We start from the raw sequence: 16,770 nt of genomic DNA on the forward strand, positions 1-16,770 counted from the left end.
AATGTACTATATACAAGCTGCATCTTCCTTTAATATCTCCACATTTCAGACTGTTCAAACGACTCACAAGGGGGTAATCATTGAACAAATTAAATACTTTGCCATGTCAAATCAGTGTATAATGGCCATGACTGGTCTCCCGCATTCTGTTCTGGGGAAAGGTATTACCCAGCAATGACCCCTCTCTCTCTCTCTCTCTCTGGGCGATGTTCTTATTCTGCTGGACTGTTAATGAAACTGTGTTTGGGGTTCAGAGAGCTGATTGGGGGCCTGTTTTCATTGTAATTTTCAGTCTAATTAGAATTGTGAATCTGACATTGTTATGGCAGGGATATCAATTTCTATGCATGTTTACCTGCATACATGCATGGATACATGCATACATATTTGATTGCGGTAGTTTCTATGAATGCTCTATTTAATTTAATGACTGTCCACTGTGTGTAAATTCAGTTACATCTCTACTGAACACAGTTGTCCTTATTGTTTTGACCTGAGCTGCCTCTGCACCTGACTTCAAGCATGGCAGCTTGTAGTTTTATTTCAATAACTCAGGCTTGATTGGAAGCAGTGCTCTGGAGACTGTGAAATGCCAGAATATTAATATAATGCGAAGTCCTGCTAGTTTGTGTTTGATATTGCTTTCAATGTGCTCAATAAAGCAGACGGCTCTTAGTTTCACAGTCTTAATCTAATCACTGTTAATATTTTCAAAGTTCAATGCATGACAATTTGATCATTTTTGTCTTGTGTGCAAAGCCAATTATGACTGAGCTTCTCCCCAAAATAAACCAATCAATCACTATTATGTGATTGCACAGGATAGATGTTATCTGACCTGTGTTGCAGAACAGAGCATAATCCTTATTGTATTTTTGTATTGTATTTATTTATTTTCCCCTGGGGGTCTAGATTTCCATGGTATTGAGGTGAGACATCAGAGCAAATTTCATAATGGTGATAAATGATATATAGCATGACAATGCAAGTGAAATACAGATGTATAAAGATGTAAGAAAAACACAATTTGTATTATATGTGAAAACCACCTGTATTTTTTTTTGTTTGTTTTACTATTGTAGGTTTTATTATGATTTTTTTAACAATAGTTAATTATGTAGTAGACATCTGCTGCTAAGTGTCCGCCATGGGATTCACTTGAAAACTATTTGAAATAAGACTTGTTCATTTCTGTCATCAGCAAATCGATTTCAACTGGATTCTGTTTTAAGGAAACTAATTGGATGTCTGTAAATGAGTGCGTACAATACCAATTGCTATGTTAATAAGTTTCCATTTATTGATTCCAAATACTCAAAAGTTACACAACTATGGCTTAAACACAGTGTGGCACCTGAACAGCCATCGGTTGAACTTCTTACACAGGCATAAAATTCCTTCAAAATGTTTTTGGGGTTTTCTGCACTAACTTCCTTAAATGAATGCCCATATATTTTTCTTTAAGCCAGTCTTTAAATACATCAGCAAACCATGTTGTAGTCTTCTTACTATTTTTTTTATCATTGTTTTCTTCTGTTTCATTTAGCTGTGCCTCATAATCTTATGTGTCTGCTGCTGACAGTTTGCGTAGCATTTTCTCTTTTTTTCAGGTGGAAAATCAAGCATATCAAAATAACAAGATCAAGTAAAAATGTTCAAAAGATGCCCACAAAGTAACTCTCTCTGGCAAATGAAAATAGATTCAACAGTATTATTAATACAGCATTAGACCCACGCACCGCAGATTCCCTGATCAATAACTTGTGGTGGATTTCCAGTGGAAACCCGCAAGACACAATTTTCATTTTGTTGTTGTCAAAACCCTGTTATAGAGATAGTCAAATGCTAGTGAGCAAAAGCCAAGTTTTTTTTTTTTAAAGTATGAAGCATTAATTTAAAAACATTGACGGAATTTGCATCCCCAGTATTCTGAGGAATACAATTCCAATATGACCTTGGAAAATGGAATGAGCCTAAGGCCCAAGTCCAGCCTTTATTAAACAAAGCTCGACCTATCGCGTCAATCCAGTATCAAATTACTTATCTTGCTGATCATGGTTCAAAATTGCATTGCTAAAGAGACCTTTAAGTTAATCGAAAAGATATGGAGCACGATTAATATGTATATTACAGACGTTTCTATCCCGCCCCCCGCCCCCCGCCATCTATTTTATTTTATTTTATTATTTTAATTGTTAGCGCTCAGCGGGGGTTCCGTTATCATAACACCGACAGAAATAGGTTTTAACATGAATCAGCTAGTAACTTTTCTACTGCACGTCTCTCTCCTAGCTGCTTGCTTCCCACTAGTGCATACTAATGTAGATTACTTAAGTGGAAGGGAACGTCTACAGTCCAGAAGACAAGCTCTCGGCTGTCTCTGTTGTCGAAACGTGAAAGCTGCAAACTGAAAGGCACGTTTATTGCAGTCGAGAGCTATCTCTCCTGCCTCAGGTGTCCTGTAGCGCAGGTCTGGTTGTGACCTCCATTATCTGTGAAGGGGGAAAAAAAATGAGAAAGTGTATTCTCCCTTTGTAGGTCAACTGTCAATGTTTACAACCAGACTGTAATTATCACCTGGGTGACTGATGTAAGAAAATTGAACAATAGACTTCCATTTCTGCTTTGGATTGCGGCTAAAATATGTGCACTGTATAATAATAATAATAATAATAATAATAATAATAATAATAATAATAATAATAATACAGGTATTTCTTAGTTGGGACAATGACTTAGAAACGCACGCGTCATATCACTCTCAGTAAGACGTGTGCGCAGCCGGGACGTCTGTGATCCAACTTGACAATCCTGCACGATGTTGAAATCGTTCTGCGGGAAGACTGCCCATACCTCAGCCATTACTGTCTCTAATACCGTCAGACAAGTTGGGGGTTGAAATCTGTAGCGAATGTCGGTAAGGTGTTGTCTCGTATAAGAACACTTGTCAAACGATCGCCTACTATCAATCAGCCTGTTAGTCTTGTCTACTGTGGCTGATCTTGCAACGGGGATAGCTTTTGTATATTAAAGAATGAGAAACGCGAGTGACAGCCGATTTATACCTGTATAATCCATCTTAAAATTGATTATACAAATAACGTGGTGAAGGTGGAAACTGCAAACGCGTTTCTCTTGAGATACTTCAGTATAGAGAATGCTGTCAATCAATCAGATCACACGATTTTTAAACCTGCTGGTGACGATGAAATCCCACATTGGTTTACTAGCTCAAACATTTAATGAAGTGCATAAACGGGGATGTGTTATCGACCTGAAGAGCGCTTCCAAATGAAACACTAATGTCCCTCAACTGTTTACAAAAACAAAAAAATGAACCCTCGAGACGGTAGATATGTCAGTCAACAAACCGGCTTTGTATTGCATCTGTCTGTTTTTGTGATATGATGTGTCTACAGCTATGTACAACAGAGACGCAAAAACAGGGTTTTCAGAACCTTTTGACGTGGACAGATCCCTTCACACATGCTTGTGGGCTGCACCGCTGTTCTGCCCGTGCAGTCGTATGTCAGTGCGGTATATAACACTACTTAAACACTAGTGAGATGCCTACGTTCAGACTCCCTAAATTGAGATCTTGGCCAACGTGCCTTTGTATATCAGGCATCTCATCTTCATTGTCTTCGAACATAAAAAAACGGCCTCTTCAAGACACCTTTTTCAAATTGGATTTTTTTAAAAAAAACTTTTTTTCTGCTTTTATTTTGTATTAGTGATTTTATGATTATTTTTTATTCTGTTTAATGATTCGTCTCTTTTTGACATTGATTTTATTATTATTATTATTATTATTATTATTATTATTATTATTATTATTATTATTATTATTATTATTATTATTATTATTTATCATATCTTGCCAGGGCCCCTTCTGAAAAATGAGATGTATATCTCAATTGTTCTATCCTGGTTAAATAAATACATTTTCCATTTAAAATCGCACATTACATATTATTATTCTAACTCTAAAGTGGTACGTCACAGAACACAACCAATCTTTATGCATTAGAAAACTGATGTTTACAATCTGTCGTAATGCCTTAATTATATAATAGGCTATTGTATTAAAGATAACCAGGGCGCCTCCTCTGATTCGTCCCTCAATAACGCATCTTCTTATCAGGAAGCCTGTAAATTATTGAGATCTCCTTAGCAATTGGATTCGGACAAAGCAGTGCTAAACTGCACTACAATAATACAGTGAGCACCCGAGATCCCCTCCTCTCACAGGCTGCGTTGCTGAAGCCTGCCTCCGCGAGACACGCACTTGCTCAGTGCTGCTGCATTTGTCCTGTTTGTGGAGTCCGTCTGTGCAGCGCGGCCGCTTTCTGGAAGCTTGTGTAATAATATTATCACCTAAGCTCTCTGCCGAATGCTTCAGTTCAACGCAGCTGCTGCCGGAGTGATGTGCGTGAGTGCATTTTCAATCAACGCCAAATAATATTGACGCTGAGCCTTTCTTGAAAGCATCCCGTATTCGGATCTGGGACACACGCTCTTTTTACACAGTCACTCCCGGCGCTCTGGTTACCTGGAAAGGGTACAGTACCGGTGATGCAGATGCGGGGATAATTCAAAGTCTGCGAAAGAAGATGTGTGTTTATGCAAAGTTTCTGGAATGTGACTAGAATATCAAAACACTCCCACACAAACCTCGGATACGAGCATCTTCACTGTGCTGGAGAATGCGTCTATGCTGTTGTTGGTCATTTGTACTGGCTGGACCGAAATAGAATCCACACAAGCCAGTGAAATTGATGACCGCAACCGAAATGAACTAGAATTTAGTCAGAAATAAAAGAAAAAAAAAACACCTGCAGTCACTTGCAGTCTACTATGATTTGAACTGGACTACACGGTGCATGTTGTCTCACGCGGTACACTGCAGTTTTTTTTTATTTTTATTGTTCAATGAAATACTGGTCTAGTTTGGACCTGTGCAATCTATTTGGGCATTGAGTGAGGAAACCGGATAAGAAGGAACATACAACGCGTTTGAGAGCTGTGGACATTATTTTGAAGAATACACATGTATACCACTTTATATACACACGTTGAGATGTTAATTTAAACAGGATTTAAGTGTTAATTAAGTAAACACGATTTCATTAATTAAAATGGGACATAGGTCGCCTTTCGTGGTTTACATTACCATCTGCGCTTTCTAAAAAAAAAAAAAATGTTGCTGTGTACCTCATTTGCCTGTGTATTGGGTTACTTCAATGTAATAAGTTTCTTTTTAAAGAAATTGGTGGAATTCTCAGAAGCGGCACGGCTGAATTAAACATCTACCGACCCATTCTTTATGCTTGTCCAAAACCAGCTTCCCAGGGTGTTAATTGCCTCCAAGACAAGAAAAGATGTAATTTCTGTTCTGACAGTTCAACTCCAAACAGCCTGGGAATACCCAGAGATTCGGAGATGCAGCATTCTATTGATATCAGTTAAATCGACAGAGAAACGCATTATCATTTAATAAGGTGCCCTTGCTGTAGTGTAGTGGAATTTTCCCTGGAAACAATAATAAAAAAAAAAGGCTTTGGCTTTTTTTCTCTCTCTTTCTTTCAACCTTCTTGGGATTTGATTTATTTATTTATATTTCTGTGGCTGTTTTATTCGGGCAGAGAAGACATAAATGTTTTTACAGTCTGTTTTTAGCCTTGCCGCCTTATTTTGGTTTTTTTTGGTGGTGGATACAGAATGCATGGTGTGTCACTCTGTTTGGCGGCAGACTAGAAGCTACCGCAGAGGTTGAAGGATCAAGCTTTTGGGAGAGCCCACCTATAAGCTTTTAAAATCAGAGGAGACATACTACGCGTGGGAGAGGAAATATCATTCTGCCTCAACGAGCGACTTACATGGATGTTCCTGTTCAAAGGTATAGTGATTCCTCTGCTACTGAGACACCACGTTTAATTCCATTATGTTTATTTAAGCACTGTGTTTTCTAATAGCGCTGAGTGTAGACGGCGTAGGAGAGGGAGGCAACAATTACAACTAACATTAACGACGGCACATGTAAACTTTATAATATACCTTTATAATATTTCTCTTTTTATAGTCCAGATATGTCCAATAGGTCTACTACAGTGACGCTTTCCGCGAATCACTGTACACTATGTAACGACAAGTTTAAGAAATAATCTAATCTTTTATGGAGTAGATTTTAAACAATTTGCTATTTATTTACATTTTTAGAGTTTTTTTTTGTGCTTCGACGCAGTGTTCTCAAACAATTAAAAAAAAACCACTAATATATGTTTAACAAATCTGTTGCGTGCGATTACATTTTTCTTAGTACACTTAAGACCGAGTGTTTAACTTTAAAACACTTATTTGTAACACTTTTCAAACACGTCACAGAGTTTATAATTCTAAATGTGTTTAGGATTTAAACACCTTGTGGTGTTTATTTTGTAAACTCTTGGACGTGTTTATGATCTGTAACACTTTTTAAACATGTGTTCGCGTTTATAACAGGGCTGGTGTTTAAACAGTGTTACTAAGTAGGTATAAACGCTGCTGTTTAGGAATAGAACGTTTCTATTTTACTATACACACGTGCCATTTAGATATCAAGCGCGTCTTTGGTTTTACATTGATAGCGTTTTCTTATTTATTTATTTTCCTATTTTAATCGGTGCAGTTGCCTATAACACGAATACTTGGTGTAGATGGAGAATGCAGTCACTCAAGAAATACATTGCAAGTTTGCCTGTGTGAAGAATGTTTACTTTGCAGCAAATGTGTGGGTTTATGGGGTTTAACAGGCGGGTGTACCATTGGGAGATGCGTTTAACAAATAAGTGAGTAGGACAGAGCCCAAAGAGAGGGGATTTCAGAATGTGGCTTTATATGTGAGATTATTGGAAAGTGCAGTCTGTAAAGAATGTGTATTTCACTTTTACATTGCATTTGCTGGGTTAATGCTGTGGTCTTCAGTAGAGCAATTGCATTGTATTATTATTATTATTATTATTATTATTATTATTATTATTATTATTATGTAAACGTTTTAAGAAATGACATGAGACCATATATTAGAATAATAATTTTAAAAAAAACGTGTACTTTATAACAACGCCGCGCCGTTATCCAAGAAAATTATGAACCACAGTATCCATGTCGGCTGTGCATTTCTTTTTAATCGCCAGGCATTACGCCCTACTCTTGTGTATTGGGTTGCTCGATTACATTGATAATTGTATCATATATGCATTTTATATCTGTGCTGAACAGTCTTGATTGTTATAGTTGGTGTAAATGCATATTCTGTAAAAATGGACGAGGTCGGCACTGTATAGATTTGACAGTTATTAATAGGAGCAGTGGAAATACAACACGAATTCCCATTGTCAGTGGCATTAACTTTAACAGTATCTCGAATGTCATAGTCTAAGACGCTCACAAACAAGATCTCGAAAGTACCCTTGTTCCGCCAAGGACGTTCAGTAACGCAGCATGGTTCTAAAGGCTTGAGTACAGCCACAGAAGAAAGTGACCTGATTTCTCTTCTTACATGCACATGTACGCACTATAGGTAAAGGTCAACACAACGCATTTTCTTAAAGCTCCTGGGAAATTAATAATAATTCTGTTGAATCCTAAACGTTAGGTGGACTATACAGCTTTGCCTTTTGTTACAAACGACATCGCATAGATTTTGAATCAAAATATATACTTACATATATCATTTTATATTAGTGCATATGTGAACAGTTATGTGACAAGGTTGTTGATATTCCTGTACTATTATTCGGGTCAGAGTACAGGTCGGTTATCTCTTCCCCGCCATACCAAGCAAACGAAGCCATTTCGCTATTGTGCTATTGGTAGAATTGTGGGAATCAACAGTACAAGTGCTGTACAATTAACGAATGATGTAGTCGGCACGTGGAACATCAGTTAAATATAATATCATACATTCTACCGTGATATGTTACCTGCATCATTAAACCGAATCCTATACTAAGTCGTGAAATACGTGGACACGCCATGAGAAGTCAGTTTATGGCCTCGGGTCCACCTACTTGTTCATTAGCTGCTGCTGTATTGATACCACGCTTAGCTGTGGTGCTTTCAGACGTTGCCAATGATGGAGAATTAAGCGAATGATTCTCACGGCCACTGGGGGCCAGTGATAACCCAGAGTTGCTGAGTTTTTAAAGGAGACGTGCAGTACAGTTGTCTAATGCTGTGCCTGTAGGCTGCCGCCAGATGAATATGTTTATATATATATATATATATATATATATATATATATATATATATATATATAGATATATAGATATATAGATAGATAGATAGATATATAGATATATAGATATATAGATATATAGATATGGTCCTATTACTGATCACGTGTTATTGCACCAAAGACATGTCCGCTCTGGATCCAGTCGCAATACATTTGACAACATGGCAAACTATAGCTTTGTATATACAACCACTTTTAATAGCTAACTGTTTCGATGTATTAGATCACGTTTTGTAGGCATGAAACTCTTCTGGACTGGTGTTTTTGAATCTAACAAAAGTGGACAGTGTAAATAGAATCCATCGCAATATATTTTAGAGCTTGCTACATATGACTGTTGTTACACATTCTAAATATACATGCATGTCATTTTCCATTGAATGCTTGAATTCGTAAACGTCACTGCTTCCCACGTTCCACTAAATGGCAGCTATTCACAATACTGTACCTGGCAATTGGAATTATTAGCTGGTGGATCATTACATAAAAATCCAATCTAAATGCAGCAACTGTGAGCTGGAAGGTTTGCCTTGACAGATCCCAATTTAGAATCGGTTGCGTTGTATTTATAATAAGTGGCATTCGTTGAAATGTAGAATAAATAGGTGAAAACTAATTTATGATATGGCATTAATTTCTGTTCAAATTAGCATATTCATGAAAGCTGTTTAATAAGAGTAAGAATATGCAGCATGTATTGATGTATTCAGCTTGTTTCACAGTACATGTGTCATTATTTATTTATTTATTTATTTATTAACTCAAAATTCCTAGTATGGGCCATAAGGTCTAATTATTGACATCACAGGAATTGGTCAGGGGTAGACAGAATTTTACTCCCAAGTTGAAAATGACCCAGGAAGTGTAAGGCAACCTATAAGGAGGCATACTTGGTGTTATTTGGTAAGATGTTTGAGATAAGTGTCTTCTATCCAAACTGCCCATGTGAGAATGGAAGTTGCTAGATCTATTAGAATTGTAATGAGCTATACCCACTTTAATTACTCCATGGTTTAATTATGTTTAAAGAAAAACAAAATAGAATTGTTGGTCCTATTATCTTCCTTGGTATTGGATTTGAACGGCCTGATTATCATTCCTTTTAAGACTAAATGTCAGAAATTGGGAATCCGAGGCTGTGGTCATGTTACCAGGTCCTCCAAGAAGATACAGGGGCTTGATAATGTCTGGCAAAAGGGGTTTTCTGTGATAATCAATGAGGGACATTCCTGTTACTTTACTTCACTATTTAGAAATGGCCTCCCCAGCATTTGCTGTTAGTTATACACAGAGGTGGTAAATAATTATATGCAGTACCTTCCTATACATGAAAAAGGTTAAATAATCGAAATGTATACAAATACTGTACATTAACGCATTTAGCTTTGCAAGGATTCAATCTGACCCACATCACTCTACTATGTGCAGAATGTGTTCATTGAAATGTGCCATGTTAATTTGCAATGGACAAGAAATCAGTATTCAGTATCGACTGAATACAGTTTGAGGCAGGTGGTTTCATCACATGCTGACTAATGCATGACTGGAAACATGTTTACCATGAACAATAAAAAACGGGATAAGGAAGAGCTGAGCAAAGAAAATCTCTATTCAAGCAGCTGCTTTGATAGCGAGGTACAGACACCTGCTGTAATCTGCTTAATGCAATATATATATATATATATATATATATATATATATATATATATATATATATATATATATATATATTCTTAGCAGACACCCTCATCCAGGGCGACTTACAATTGTTACAAGATATCACATTATTTTTACATACAATTACCCATTTATACATTTTTTTTTTACTGGAGCAATCTAGGTAAAGTACCTTGCTCAAAGGTACAGCAGCAATGTCCCCCACCTGGGATTGAACCCACGACCCTCCGGTCAAGACCCATGACCCTCCGGTCATATATATAAATAAATAAGATAACATGGCTCAGATTTGTCTCCCCTAAAACACAAATAATGTGGCTTGTGCGTGTGCTGTATTTTGGTTTTTAGCAGATTATAAGAACATGCATGGCAGATGTTATTGAATTGATTGATTTACAAGACAAGGCGTCTGAGCTAACGTGTTTAAATCTTAAAACTAAAACCACATTAGAGCCTTCGCTTTGATTATTAATGCAAAACATAAGTTGGATATTCCACAAGAAACATTTAGATATTTGCATCTCTGATGGGATTTTTTCCTTCCAAAAAAACAAACATAAAAAGGTTTTTAATTTATATGCGTACTGTAGTTTCCAAGCTTTTATTTTATAATGTTTATAATCAGAGTAGTTCTTACCACTTTCAGTGCCTTCCCTAGATATGTGTAATATAGACAGTAATATATGTCTTTATAGAAGAGACAGCACCATCTAGGGATCTTCAATTCTGGTTGAGGTTTGCTTTGCTTTTTTTTATCTAGCAATAGAAAGACACTTTGACTGATCGAGCAAACAGAATGGGCCATATTTTCAAAGCGTTTCCTCCAGTCTTTAACAAATTCCAAGAGATTAAGCAGCTGTTCATCTTATAACCCTAGAACCAAACAACCAAGTTGTATATTTCAAGTCCACTTAAGCACTCTCATTGTGGTTTTTTTATTTTTTATTTTTTAGCATTATCATGATTTTCTTTTCTGCTTTCAAAAAATAGGAGTTAATTAAAGAATGGAATTCAAGAATGGAATGGAATTCAAGAATGGAATTCTTTAATTAAAGAATGGAATGGAATATGTCTATGGCAGGCAACTAATACTGAAGACCAGTTCTTGAACTCAAAAGCACCTTAACACAGACTTATCAATACATACATACGTACATACATTTTATACACAGAAATAATGTTTGTTTATTTTTTTATCATCAAAGAGAAAGCATTTGTGAAGTGATGAAGTACCGAGAAGCAGCAGTATTACAACAAACTACCTTCAGCAAAACAAAACAGGGACCAATGATAATGTGGCTAATACTAATTAGGTAGGTAAGATAATTGATTTAACAGCAAAGACCTCAGTGATCACAATTAATTTACAAGCGTGGATGCTTTGTGGTACAAGAAACATCTAGAATGTAACATGCATGCATGCTTACTGAGTCATAGTACTGTGTGTGCCTTTGTAGAAATATGCCTTCATCTCTAACACCACTGATTAGGCGGATGCAGGAATGAAAATAGGCATGAAAAAAAGAAAACACATTGTAATTAATCACGATAAGGTCATCGACAAGTCTTGCTAGGTCACATCACCCCTCTTAACCTCTCATTCATTTTTAATAGTCTTCCCAGAATCTAAATGTAGTATGTTTGGTTCAGCTTAATGACTGCACGTGTTAGATGCAGTGGTTCTTAAAAGATCTGTTGTGTAATAAAAGAAACAGACACACTGTCGGCCCCACAAATGTACAAATCAATCTAACGTATGATCAATTTGATCTGTAATGGCAACACAACAATGCCAATACAGTGCAGCTACACTGGTATGCGCCATTGTTACAATAGTACCACAGTGGTGTAAATTCAGAGCCCTTGTCTACTATTTGGATATCTCTGAATACAGTCCATAATCACCTCTTCAGATTTATGCAAAAAAATGAAGCTTTCACAAGTGCATTAGCAAACAGAAATCCATATTCCGGAACTAAAGAATGGAGTCATTTGGTGCCAATTATCCCCAAATGGAATCTGTTGCTCACTGAATATCTTGGTATTCCTGAGTCGATAATTGCCTCTGATTGAAATGCAAAGGATCTTAATGAACAATCAGTCCTGATATTGTATGGAAAAGCTTTAGCTCGTTTGGACAATGTGAATACAGTGCTCCCCCTTTATAGCGCTGTAATTGAGGTCCATAGTTAGACTGTGCTATTTGTGTTCCTCCTTATAAGAAGACTACTAGTGTCAGTGTAATGGCATTATGGGGCAAATGGGAGCCATGACCGGTACTGCCTTATAACATTTTCCGTAGTATTAAGGGCTGCTTTATAAAAGGGGAGCACTGTATATTGCATTCATAGCACCTTCATGAAGGCCACTTAACACTGTATAACTACATGCAGAACCCTTCATTACAGCTTATTTGAATGGAGGTGGTATAAGGATCCAGCACATTTCATGTGCATGTTGGTTTTCCTAGTGATTTCTGAAGACTTTATACAGTGTTATGTAGCCTTTATGCAGGCTTATGCATGTTACATAGTGGGTACATTAAGTGTATCTAATTACTATATATTTACATTGTAGTTGCATAGTAAATACATGTGTACTAACACATAATTACAATGTTAGTATGCATAGTTACACTTTACTTAATGTGTAAGTCTTTTTGCATGCTATTGGTAAGTACACTATTGTATCAGAAAAGGGTTACGGTTCAGGGTAGGGTTAGGGTTATATTGTGCAAAATATTTACACATTAAATATATTGCAACTATGCATAAAACATTGCAACTGAGTGTAAGTAGAAATATATTGGGTAAGTAATATAATGTCAAGGCACAGTAATTGGAGACAGTATGTAAAGTGTTACCACATAGTGTTCAAATAAGCATTTCCTACTGTGTCATGCCAACGAGTCTTTGATTGTGTGTTTGACCCAGACAAGACTGGTTATCTTTGGGTATTTAAGTTCTATGGGGCTGCAAGGGAATTAAAAAAGCAAATTTTCCCATAGGGCCCTGAGTTTGTCATGCACTGGGGCCCTACATAGATAAGCTATCTTCATCATGAGACATGCTGTGCAATTGATAAGACGGTAGCTGGACTGGGGCTAGACCTCAGGAGAATAGATTTAGTAAATACTGCTTTGAAAAAACAATGCTACAGGGCTCCAGCAGGGTACAATGGGTTAGTGATTAGATTATAAATATGTATCATTTGAAGTTATTGGATTATGTTATTGGATGCTGTATAATGCTTTGCAAATTACCACCAGTACTTTAAAAACAAGTTCACTAATTAGCAGTCACTGAACCATTTTGGAAACGATTTAACCTCAGTATTCGGTAATCTGGGGACAGATAATAAAGGTCTAAAGGAAACCGATGATTTATTTTTCCCTTGCTCCTCAAAGCTACTGTATCACACAATAAGTTTTAGTTTTCATGCTAAAATAAGATTTATTAGGTCTGTTTATTGGGTCATGTTGTTTGGATGTCTGTGTGCTTAGCTTTTTCCCCCCCCCCCCCCAAGGCGGGTTTCATTATTGATATGTTTTGAAACTGTATATTTTTCCATTGCAACAAATTCTATTTTGTTTCGCAATCTACATATTTTAATTTGGGCCACTTTTATGAAGGGTTTTCAGTAGTCCAAACTACTTACTTCACAAGTTAAAGTGTACTAAATTATCTTTTAAGATTACAATGTGCCAGTAGTTTTGTTGCATTGTGAACATCATATCCTCAGTTTACTTTTTGATGGGATTATTTAAATACAGATAGCTATGCTTTATTGGAATTTAAAGCAGTGCTGCAATCATTTCTGTTGAGCTTTTTATCATTTAGCATTAGTTTCATTGTGCATGAATTGTGCTATGTAAAATAACACAACAATGATCATTTGAAGCCATTGAAAAGTGTTACCAAAGTAGCCACCAGATACCATCTGTCAGCAGTCAGCAGCCCTGACTGCTGACTGTTATCCAGACTGACAGCACTTCACTGTCATCAATGCTGTGGCCTGCCACCGTGCCAACCCCTGGCCTGCCTCATCAGCCAAGAATGTCATGAGCTGTGACCCTGCCAGGCTGCACGTGTCACTTCTGCCATAGACACCTGTCATTGCGCACCCCCATAAGAGTGAAGATGGGATCCAATGTCAACCTTCACATTGTGGCAGAATCTGAAAAGCAAGAAGACAGAAAAAGCAGTGCAATTCTAGCAGCCAATAACAGCAATTGGATTTCATAATTGGTAATAACCCTAAAGTAACTATTATCTAAAAACGATTGCCTTGTATATGAAATCAAGCTGCAGAGCCTGGTTACCGAGGGGATATTTACACCAGCAGGCGATTGATTGCGCTGGCCAAGTGTAAACATTCCCGAGGTTACCAGATGATGGGGTTCAGTTATTTATGCAGCCATTAATTTCTACAACACTTTCATTATTAAGGTTTATGGTTCCTTCCATCAGTGAGCTCAGTAATGGTTGGTACAGCATCCTAGTCAGATTGAAATCGCTGAGGTGGGTATTGAACATTAGTAATGAAATCGAGACTTGCTGGGTTTTAACTGAACCCTTGCATGCTGTGTCCAATTCAATCGTGATGCAGGACACAATAAAAGCGTCACAACAGATTTATTTTATGTTTAATAGCAGTACAGACCTCATGTTTGTGTTTTAAAATAAGTTAATGCTTTGTGTGTAGGGTGTCTCTTATAAGTGATGTAATTTCGCACAGCTTGAGCAGCCACAACTTCTCATCTTTGTTTTTTTCAGTCGGCCAAATTGCACAAGAAGAAATCGCTTATAACTATGAGGTACCCTACCCTACCCAATAACTTTTAAAAATCAATTCCCAGCTCCTGTTCCCATTCCCTTTTCATTAATTCCAACACGTCATCATTGATCAAAACTGCAATTTGCAGTATTCTGTTAAAATGACCTTCTCACAGTGGAAACACATTACTTAAATGGAAGTCGCTGTATGTCAATTAAATTGGCTTCAAATGACAGCAGTTCAACAATCACAACAATTATCATGTCTCTGAAAATGTAAATTCCAATTGCAATCCCTACAAAGGAATTTAAAATGGAATTTGGAATTTAAAATATGTTGAAAAACCCTGCAACCTATTAACCTATTATCACGTGACTACTGCCCTTTGTAAATTACTTCAGAAGTCTGTGTTTTATTGCATGAAAAAAAGCCAAACGTCAAATGTGTACAAAGTGTCTTGAAACCATATAGGCCACATCACATTTAGTAAAGGGGTTAGAAGCATTAAACATAAGTGTGGTTGGTATACAAATCATGACTCCGAACAAAGTCCTGATATCATAACGGTTAGGACAGGGGTTTGCACCTCCAAGTAAGGGCAAGTCTGTATGGCAGCTCTCAGCTAAACAGAAGAACAGCGAATATAAATATTTAACCACAGCCTTTTTTCTGAAAAGTGAAGGAAGCTTATCAATATTTGACATCTTGGTGTACACAGACAGGAAGCGTTGCATTGTTACATTTTTTTTAGCTTGTAGGTACCAAAGGTTGGGAACTGAGGACCACACTGAAACAGTTTCCATGCAAAGAAGATGATTTTGTTTCCCTTCTACTCATTACTTTCAAACGTACATCAACTTTATAAGGAAGTTAAAATTCAGAACATGTGAAGTCTTGGAGAGGGTGACATCTTTGGGAATGTGACACATTAATAATGAGAGAATTCTTCATAGATATTAAACCAGGTGGCAATCAGTGTATAAGTGTTGCGCATGAACCATCTGCACCGGAGTGTGGCAATAACTAAAGTGATATTATCAGGAGCTTTGATTCCCAGGATATTTCAGTGCCGTGACTGTATTTCCAGATTACTGATTTACTGCAGCAGTGCATCCACATCCACATCAAGCAATGGTTTATCCAGGCAACAGAGAATCAAGACAAAAAAAAACCCTCAAAGATTTGAAATCGGAATGAAGCCACGTTTTTAAATATGCATTTTAAATAGTTTTTCCACACTTACCTTCTCAAAGACTAATTTAATTAGCTTCACTGTGAGTGATTTCTACTTACCCAGTCACCACTGGGATTCAAACCCTGCATGCTTCAGTTTGCATTTGGTTATCTCAACCACTAGGCCATTGAAAAATGCAGACAAGAAAATGGGTTTGTAAGTACAATCTAAGCAATAATGTCGGTCATGGTTTATATTTTTTCTTAATGCTTATTTATGATTTTCTTGTTTAGTGGTGTCCAATCACAGCATCTGGCTCATATGAGGTCATCATGTATTTGCATCATCCATATGTCCTCATATAAAGACTAGAAGGATTTTTTTTTATCCATTCCCAAATTAGGTTTAATAGTCAGGCTGGAACTACAACTGGATAGTCACCAGGGGTGGTGTTGTGAATAGGGCTGGTCGCTGCTTGCCTTATGTACATCTTAATGGCAGACAGGTTTTCCGAACCATTACACATGAAAGATATATACACCCTCTGATGAAGCTTTGTCTTGTGGGCAGGAGAATAAGTCCATTAAAGATGCAGTCTGTACTCTCAACGACCTGCCATTGACTGAAGGTGCCTTTGATTTCAAATGAGGTGCCAGGAAAGAATACTTTGATAATTAGCTTCTGTAGAAGTTTGTTTGACATACACACACACACACACACGCACACACACACAGCTATGGCCAAAAGTTTTGTATCACCCTATAGATTTAGGAAATTATGCTTTATAAAGTCGAAAAAAACCTGCTGAACAATGTTAGGTTAACATGTTGAATTATATGCCGCTTTGAAGTTTTCCATATTATTA

The 16,770-nt window shown here is 36.9% G+C and overlaps 1 protein-coding gene and 1 long non-coding RNA gene across 7 annotated transcripts in view; one reads left to right on the forward strand and one right to left on the reverse strand.

Annotated features, from left to right (window-relative positions):
- The window catches only part of LOC117394878 (leucine-rich repeat and fibronectin type III domain-containing protein 1-like), a 223,088-nt gene that overhangs the window by 155,768 nt on the left and 50,550 nt on the right, over positions 1–16,770 (forward strand). For 2 of the 6 annotated variants that reach the window (XM_033993567.3, XM_033993558.3), the window contains exon 1: positions 4,205–5,899. The exons of the other annotated variants lie outside the window; for them this stretch is intronic. The gene's annotated coding sequence lies outside the window, so the exon portion shown is untranslated. Of the gene's footprint in view, positions 1–4,204; positions 5,900–16,770 lie in introns of those variants that run through there. 6 annotated transcript variants of the gene reach the window in all.
- Positions 13,684–16,770, reverse strand: part of LOC131702735 (uncharacterized) — a 131,453-nt gene continuing 128,366 nt past the window's right edge. The window contains exon 3 of the long non-coding RNA XR_009309490.1: positions 13,684–14,131. This is a non-coding gene — a long non-coding RNA (uncharacterized LOC131702735). The remainder of the gene's footprint in view (positions 14,132–16,770) is intronic.

The sequence above is a fragment of the Acipenser ruthenus genome, chromosome 30 (genome assembly GCF_902713425.1).
Source record: "Acipenser ruthenus chromosome 30, fAciRut3.2 maternal haplotype, whole genome shotgun sequence".
NCBI classification, from domain to species: Eukaryota; Metazoa; Chordata; class Actinopteri; order Acipenseriformes; family Acipenseridae; genus Acipenser; species Acipenser ruthenus.